This window comes from Muntiacus reevesi, chromosome 18, assembly GCF_963930625.1.
Source record: "Muntiacus reevesi chromosome 18, mMunRee1.1, whole genome shotgun sequence".
Taxonomy (NCBI): Eukaryota; Metazoa; Chordata; class Mammalia; order Artiodactyla; family Cervidae; genus Muntiacus; species Muntiacus reevesi.
This window is the reverse complement of record NC_089266.1, coordinates 42179949-42187826: the sequence shown is the minus strand read 5'-3', so window position 1 is coordinate 42187826 and position 7878 is coordinate 42179949. Positions and strand designations below refer to the sequence as shown.

General features: G+C 43.4%; 1 pseudogene; it reads left to right on the top strand.

The window, feature by feature from the left end:
* The first annotated feature begins 209 nt into the window (after nucleotides 1-209).
* Nucleotides 210-7576, top strand: LOC136150181 (large ribosomal subunit protein eL22 pseudogene; annotated as a pseudogene).
* Nucleotides 7577-7878: the final 302 nt, after the last annotated feature.

The window sequence follows — 7878 nt, the reverse complement described above, 5'->3', positions numbered from 1 at the left end:
TATGTTGTGAAAAGGGGATTTCTGGGAGCACAGGGTGAGCGCTACCCAAAACCCTGGTGAGGGGCTAAGCTTAGTTGTGAAGAACAAGAGTTCATCAGATGGACAAGTTGAGACGGGACATCCACAGACATCCACAGAAAATGCAGTCGCACAGAAGTCTTAGAGGATGGTGCTTCTGAGAAGGGGACAGAGGAAATGTTCTCAGCCACATGGCTGGTGGAAGTATCCACTGCGTGGGTACCACCTCCATCAAAGATGATCCACCAGTAATCTTTGCAGTTACTAATACATATATCCTTTCACCCCAAAATTCCACTTCCAAGAATTTATCTTGCAAACACACTCCCACATGTGCAAAGTGACATACTTACAAGGTTATTCAATACAGCATTGTTTATTAATATAATGGCAAAGGTTTGGAGTGATCTAAATGTCCACTATCTGGAAATTGGTTAAATGAATTATAGTACAGCCCTACAAAGAATACCCTGCAACGGAAAAAAGAACAAAGCCGTTCTTTATGTTCTGGTATGAAATGAACTCCAAGAGTATTGTCAGGTGATAAAAAGCAAGGGGTCAACCAAATACAATATGTAGACCTTCTCTGAATTTAGATTTGAACAAAAAGAGAGAGAGAGCCCATTAGGGAAACCTGAATACTGATAGATAGTTTGTATTTTTTTACATGAGATAGATATTATATTTTAAGTCATTTTCCTTTAGTGATATATGCTAAAGTATTTATGGATGAAATTATATGATGTCAGAGATTTGCTTTAAAATAATCAGGGGAGAGGGGACAAGGCTGGCATGTGCAATAATTGTTGAAGTGAGCTGACAGCTATAGAAGTTCACACTACTTCCTCTACTTTTATATATGTGTGAAAATTTTCTATGACAAAAAGTTTTCAGAAAGCAAGAAATAGAATACTGTATTCAAAATACTGACACTTAAATAAAAAGATCTGAACTTCACCCCACCAAATATAGATAGATAGATTAGATAGATGATAGGTAGGTAGACAGATAGATGGTAGATAGATAGATAGATTAGGTGGATGATAGATAGATAGACAGACAGACAGATAGGTAGGTAGATGAAAGTTTCCTGAGACCTATTGAGCTATTTGAGAATATAATAGCTTATTTTAAGAATAATTATTTTTAAAAATGTGGGAAATGTGAGGATAAAAGAAATGAATAAGTTTCAGTGGGGAGAGGGGGTAGTTGAGGAAGGCTTCTCAAGAGATGACGTCTGTGCTGCATCCTAAGAGATGCCCAGGAGCTTGCCAGATAAGGAGCATGAGTGAGGAGTCACACATTTTGCACTGAGGGAAAGCAAGAGCAGAGGCAGGGAAATGGAAGGTTATAGCATGTTTAACCAAAAATACTACTTGGCATTAATATGACCAAAATCAAAACAGTACTGTTGTCATATATATATAAAACCTTTACAATAGTTCTTCAGTAAAAAACAAAACAAAAGGATTTATGCACTCACAAAAAGAAAAACCAGAAACAATAGACTTACCTCTTTGCTTGTGTGTGTATATATATATGTATATGTATATATAAAACAAGTCTCTGTAAGGAAACACATGGAGCTGGTAACATTCATTGCCTCCAGGAAGGTGGACTCGCTAGCTGGAAGAAAGGGTAAGAAAGAGACTTTCAGTTTTCTTTTTTTATATCTTTTAAATGTTGAGCCAAGTGATGCATTATCTATTTTTCCTGAAGTTAAATATATATATATATATATATATATATACATATACATATATGTGTTTGGAGTCAAGATACGAACCTATCTAGCTTGGGTAAGTTATTTAGCCTTTACCGCTATAGATCTGTTTTCCTCTAGTTGGAACGGGAGCAATAATATTAGAAATCTGCCTCATGGCAGTGTTGCAAAATCAAGTAAAATAAAGGACTAAGTGAAATAGTGTAATAAATTAGGTTCTGGATGGAGAATCCCCTTATGAACACCGGCAGACATTGATGGCAAGGGTAGGACTCAACCCGTGAGTATTTAATCCCGCAGTCCATGTTCTTTCCACTACAAAGTTAATCACCAAGTCAAGTTCAAGAGGGGCTGACCATAGAGGGGACTGGTCTCCAGGCTGAGGCTAGGAATGGGGTCAGTGGGATCTCTCTGAAGCTTGGACACTATGGCCTCATAAGTCATTATGATTCGTGATCAGTCCTTCCAGGAAGCACACACAAGTGCTCATCACCTACTCTTAGCTATTTTCACTGCCTTGTCTCCCCCACGGAGGGTCACTGAAGACCAAATGGATGAAAGCTGTAGTCTTACCCATATGACCAAGACCAAGTCTTCTCCTGGAAGAGTACTTCTCAGAGTTGCTCACAAATGTCTGAGCCCAACAGCAGAGAACTCCGGAAAGAAGTCTTAGACCCAGGGTTGGGAGTCAAAGGGTCTTGGACACTATTGACAAAGCATATAAACTAAATCATATTGCTTCACCTCACTGGGTCTCTGTTTTCTCATCTGTAAAATGGGGGGGGGGGTAGTGTGTAGGAAATACCTGCCCTAGCTACCTACCTCTTAGGGTTGATATGGATAGTTAATGAAAAGAGGTATGAGAAGACTTCCCTGGTGATCCAGTGGTAAAGTATCTGTCTGTCATTGCAGGGGACACAGGTTTGGCCCCTGGTCCTGGGAGATTTCACATGTCACAGGGCAACTAAGCCCGCAGCTACTGAGGCCCACGTGCTCTGCAGCCCGTGCTCTGCAACAAGAGAAGTCACCACAATGAGAAGCCCGCACACCACAACTAGAGAAAGCCCACACTCATCCATGAAGACCCAGCACAGCCCAAAATTTAAAAAGAAAAAATTAAATTAAAAAATTTTTTTAAAAAGAAAAGAGCCGAGAAACTATGTCTTCTAAATCAGACACTTAACTATTAGGCTCTTCTTCAAGCCTCTTTACCCTGGCAGATTCTGTGGCTCCATAGATATTTTCTACATAAGTTAAAAAGATGATCAAAGGCAAGTTGAAAGGCTGACCCTGATTTAGCAAGCCAGAGCTGTCACCTTGAAGTTCCTAAACCATCCTTCTCCCCTGTGTCAAAGAGATTACAACACACACACAGGTGGGTGGAAAGGATACTATGCCCCATAAATACACGTGGGCAGTATCCATCTACTTCAGATGTTTGTCCTTGGTGAGAGCAGCAGCTGTCTCGATGTGGCTAAACAAAGTCGGGAAAAATCAGAAAAATGCAAATAAGATTCTTATTTTAGGCAAATCAATCTTAGCAAGGCTCATATCTGATCGCGCTTATCTTTAGGATGATCATTAGGATAATGGATTAATGCAAACGTTTATTTTTGCCCTGTCTGTTCTCATTGCTTTAAAAGCCCTCAGATCACATCCTGACTGTGCCAGACACCCCCAGACCTGTTACAGATCAGTCTGGAGACAGAATCCCCAGCATGAGTGCTGGGCGAGAACTGGGTAATCACAGAATCCAGCTCACCACAAGGTCATCAGCACCACACTGCCCCCACCTCTCATTACATGACACGAGCCACCTGCAGCCATCCTCAGATGGTAGAGGTTTCCCTTAGGAAGTCCCAGAAAGGGAGGAGGAAAACACATGCGACTTTTTTTATGAGAAGGTCTTTGAGGGAAGGTGCAATGAGGAGGTTAAGAGCAGGAGCTTTGAAGTCAGACAGTCCTGGTTGAACTCAAGTTCCTACATGTTGTGTGACCTGACTTCCATGAGCCTCAGTTTCCTCATCTGTAAAATGGGGATAAAATGACTTCTACTTCACAGGACTGTTGTGTGATCCAAAGGAGAATTGTGTGTGTCAAGCATCTTGTGAAGTCTCTGATGTGGGGTAAAAATGAGAGCAACTGAGCCCTGAGTATATATTTGGCACTGTACTGAGCCCTTAGTGTGTATTGATTAATACCAGCAACAACCCTAAAGGGTTTCCCCAGTGGCTCAGCACCACTTGCAATGCAGGAGTTACAGGAGATGTGGGTTCGATCCGTGGGTCAGGAAGATCCCTGGAGGAGGGCATGGCAACCCACTACAGTAATCTTGCCTGGAGAATCCAAGGAAGAGAGGAGGCTGGCAGGCTACAGTCCATAGAGTTGAAAAGAGTCGGACATGACCAAAGCGACTTAGTACACGCACGCACAACCCTAAAATATAGATGTTATTAGCTCTTTCTTTAAAAAAAAAAAAGAAAGAAAGAAAGTAAAAGAAGGAAACTGAAGTCCATGAGAGGTCAAGTGACAGGGCACAGTGGCAAAACTAAGATTTGAACCCATGGCTGCAGATCCCTGTTCTTACTCATACCCTTCATCCATTGCCAGCTCATTGTTTGTGTGTTTTTGTTTTTTTTTTAAATATTTATTTATTTATTTTTGGCTGTGGCCACAGCCTCTCTAGTCGTGGTACCCAGGCCCCGTGGCATGTGGGATCTTAGTTCCCCAACCAGGGATCGAACCCTTGTCCCCTGCATTGAAAGACGGAGTCTTAACCACTGTACTGTCAGGAAATTCCGATCAACTCACTGTTTGAACTGGCGAAGATGGAGAAGGGGTCTCCCAGCCTGGCAAACAGCTGGACCTGTAATGAACTCTTCTAGAATTCTGTATAATGAAGACAAGAAGGCACTGGTCAAGAACAAAGAAGCAGGAAAATGAGAAGGTACAGAGGTTTCCAATGCAGTGTGGAGAGAGAGAAACAGCAACCTCCCATCTACAGGTAGACACCTTCCGCTGTGATGGGGGCAGTCACCCAGCCAGTGCCCCGCACTCCTGCCCTGAGCCTGAGGCCTTAGCTGAGGCTCTCTCTCCCCTGGGTGTTGGGGACACAGCTGGAAAAACATTCTAGGCTGCAGAGGTGAAATTCACAGCACATTCCCAAAGCCTTTCTGGCTTCTTGCCTTAGATCGCTTTGAGCCACAGTCACGATGGACTGGAAGCGGGGAGTCAGCCCTGGGGGAAATGGTGTTTGGAAATATCCTCCCTCTGAGTCCAAAAACATCTGGCTATGAAAAACCCTGAGATCCTGATGCTGGGAAAGATTGAAAGCAGGAGAAGAGGGGAGCAGAGGATGAGATGGTTGGATGTCTTCACCAATGCAATGGACTGCAATGGACTTGAACTTGGGTAAACTCCGGGAGATGGTGAGGGACAGGAAAGCCTGGCATGCTGCAGTCCATGGGGTCTCAAAGAGTCAGGCATGACTTGGTGACTGAACAACAACATGAAAAACCTCAGATTCTTAGAAACACCACAATGATTAAGACTAAAGACTCAGAATTCAGGTCTATTTCAGAGAGTTCTAACACTAACTTGGTCCATGACCTTGGGAGATCTTCTAAACCTGGGGTCTCAGTTTTCTAGTCTGTAAAATGGGACTAATAATATCTGCCTTATAGGGTTTTGAGAATGAAACAAGAGATCCTAGATAGGGTCCGGCATAGGGTAAGTTGTTAACAAGCAGTAACTAGTTATTATACGTGGTGGGTTTAAATTCCTAAAAGACAAAAATACGTACATTTAGTAAATTGTATGCTACAACTGGAGATGTGTATACACATATATTTAAACTTGCATTGATACATGTTTCCCTAGACAGGTCACTGAAAAACCAGCACATGTTTGAGTGAACATGAAGTATCTTTCACCTTCTCCTCAGTCCGTTAAGGTGTGGTTATTATCCTCATTTTAGAGATCAGGGAACAAAGGGACTTAGCAGGATCTAAGTAGCTTGCTCAAGGATTCCAGGCTAATCCAATGTCCTTCCTACCCTTCATGACAATTTGTGCTGGTCCTTCCCCTCCCACACAAATTCTCTGTCAAGCTACAAGATTATGGATATCTCCCCAAACACAACCTGATTATAGGAAGGAAAGGCCTGAGAAGAGGTAAGAGGGAAAAGAAAGGAGAGGAGGAAGAAGGGGGGGAGAGATGAAGGGATGGGAGCTCCTTGCGCCCGCCCACTCTGCCTGCCCCGCCCCCAGCCTTGTCTCCGCCCACATTTTCCTGCCTGGTCTTCCAAGCGTTGCTGGGATGCTCCAAATGATCCCGTTACAGCGGGGTCCTTGTGCTCCTGGACTCCTGAGCCCCTGGGACCCCTAAGAGCTTCTGTCCCACCCTGATGCTGGCTCCATGCATGCTTGCCTCCGGGCTGTGGAGTGAAATTCCAGGAGGGAAGCAGCCCGTCGGTTGGCTTCTGCAGCACCTCTCTCTTCGGTACCCGCAGGGGCTTTGGCAGGAAGTGTCATCTGTTGGGTTTGATTTTCCACCTGAAGAAGCGTGCAGAAGCTGCACTCTGACAGTAAAAGCAAGAGTGAAGGCACTAAATCGGACTTCCCTGGAAGTCCAGTGGTTAAAACTCCCCTTCCAATGCAGGGGGTACACGTTAATCCCTGGTCAGGGAGGTAAGATCCCACATACCTTAGGGCCAAAAAACCAAAATTTTAAAAAAAGAAGACAGAAGCAACATTGTAACAAATTCAATAAAGACTTTAAAAATGGTCCACGATCAAAAAAAAAAAAAAAAAAATCTTTAAAAAAAAGTGCAGGTGCTGGAGCAGAAAGGTCAGTGTGAGGATTTTAAGAAATCGCATGGTGCAAGGGGCCCAGCACAGTGCCTGGCACGCAGTAGGGTTCTGCAAGCAAGGACTGTCCTCCCTGACCCTGAGGAGCTCTCAGAGGTACCTCCCACCAGCCCCCCACCTACCCCCCACCCAAAGCTGCATTTCAATTTGTCTGCTACACTCAGGCTGCACTCCATTACACAGGGAAATTTAGCTTCATTGATATGAAGGGGCTAATTACTACATGAGACATAATTACAAGACGGGAAATGGATTTATAGATGCTGTCACTGGGAGGGGAAGCTGCTGCGGCTGCACTGTTCTCCTACAGGGCTCAAAGCTGCCCAGAGTCTTGCCCTGGGAATACTTGCCTTACCGAGAGATGCCCTCCTAGAGAGGTCGGTGGTGCTACAGATTTCTGAACATCAAATCCATGTTTCCCTCTGAATTTGTTCCACCATCAGTGATATGCTCCCCAGGGTCCCTCAACACAATAAAAATCATACTCAAGAATGTAGTTAGTCTTAAAGGAAACATATAAAGAGAAAAACGACAAGAGATGATCTATCTTAAAACTAGTGGAGCTTTCTGATTCTGCTGCTGCCACGGCGACTGTGAGAAAGCTTGTGGCGAAGCGGGGGCAAAAAAAGGAAGCAGGTCCTGAAGCTCACTCTGGACTGTACCCATCTGTAAAAGATGGAATCATGGATAGCACCAATTTTGAGCAGTTTCTTCAGGAGAGGATCAAGGTGGACGGAAAAGCTGGCAACCTGGATGGTGGTGTCCTAACCGTCGAAAGAAGCAAGAGCAAGATCGCTGTAACTTCCAGTGCCCTTTTCCAGAAGGCATTTGAAATACCTTACAAAAAAATATTTGAAGAAGAATAATCTACGTGATTGGTTAGCCGTAGTCATTAACAGCAAAGAAAGTTACGAATTGCGTTACTTCCAGATTAGTCAAGATGAAACAGGAGGAAGATGAGGATTAAAATTCACTCTGGAATATTTGTATAAGTTCTTAAATAAAATTTATCAACCAAAAAAAAAAATTAGTGGAAAGGAGAGATGCTGTCTAGAAACTCTAGGGTGCTAGTGCCTGCTTTTCTTTGGGATTAGATGAATCTTGACAGAGAGTTATCTGTCCAGGGACTTGCCTGATAAATATGCCCTCTTAGAGCCCCTTATGGTTTAGTTTTCTTCGATCCAAAATAACATGTCTTGATGGGAAGGAGGCTCAAGAGAAATGGGATAGATGTATGTGTATAGCTGATTGATGATGTTATACAGCGGA